Source organism: Microtus ochrogaster, unplaced genomic scaffold, assembly GCF_000317375.1.
Source record: "Microtus ochrogaster isolate Prairie Vole_2 unplaced genomic scaffold, MicOch1.0 UNK23, whole genome shotgun sequence".
NCBI lineage: Eukaryota > Metazoa > Chordata > Mammalia > Rodentia > Cricetidae > Microtus > Microtus ochrogaster.
The window spans coordinates 2,306,357-2,307,340 of NW_004949121.1; the positions used below are offsets into that span (position 1 = coordinate 2,306,357).

A 984-nucleotide genomic window follows, 5' to 3' on the forward strand; every position below is an offset into this window, starting at 1 on the left:
TCTTCGCTGGCCCCCCCGGGCTCATTTGACCCTGATATCTTACGGGAGCTGGCCAATTTTTGTCACCGGGCTGCTAAATGGAAGGAAATGGCTTACGTAATGGCTTTCTTTTATATGGCCCTAAAAACTGACCTGTCTACAACTTCACAATGCCCTCCTGCTCACATGTTCCTAGCAATGTCTGCCCCACAGGAACCTTCCGCTCCAGCCATGAGGATGGATCCAGCGGACGAGCCTCCGCTCTTCCGGCCTCAGGGGACCACCCCCTCCTGCCCCGTCCGGTCTCGTGACAACCGCTTCTCTTCGTTCAACAGGTTCCGGACACCGGAAGGACTCACCTAAATCTTGCCCCATGATGCCTCTAACCGTTCCACTTTCAGGTCTCTCTCCCGTTCCCCGCCGCATAAACATTCCTCTAGGTCCAGGTCTCTTTCTCCAAAAAGTTCCCATTCTCACCAGAGTTCGGGATCCTCATCCAGCCTTTCTGATACGCCCCCAAATTCCTCCCGTACCAGGCGGCGCAAACAATTAACGGTCTCTTTCCGTCACAGACACCCGGAAGCATCCTCGGACTCTCTGTCTTCCCCTCCCCCAACCCTGCCCCCTCTGTCCTCCAGAGCGCCTTTAAGCTCCACCCCCATCCGCCATCTTGCCCCAAAATTCACCCCGCCCCTAACGTGCTCGCGGGCCACAGCGAGCGCAGCGGAGGCTGCCGCTAGTCAAATTAAGCCAGCCACAGTTCTCCCCTTGCGAGAGGTGGCCGCTACTGAGGGTCTAATGAAGGTCCATGTACCATTTGCCCTGTCAGAGCTGTCTCAAGTCTCTAAGTTGTTGGGGTCATACACGGCTGACCCCACCAATTTCACTAGAGAGTTTCAATTTTTAACCCAATCTAATTTAATAACTTACTCCCCGAGGAGCGCAGACGGGTCTGGGAGCAGGGGAGACAGTACGCCGATGAGGTTCACCAAACCCAGGCCTCCC

At 55.7% G+C, this 984-nt stretch overlaps 1 pseudogene; it reads left to right on the top strand.

Moving 5' to 3' along the window:
• LOC101982164 overlaps nt 1-342 on the top strand; it is a 19,512-nt pseudogene extending 19,170 nt beyond the window's left edge.
• Nucleotides 343-984: the final 642 nt, after the last annotated feature.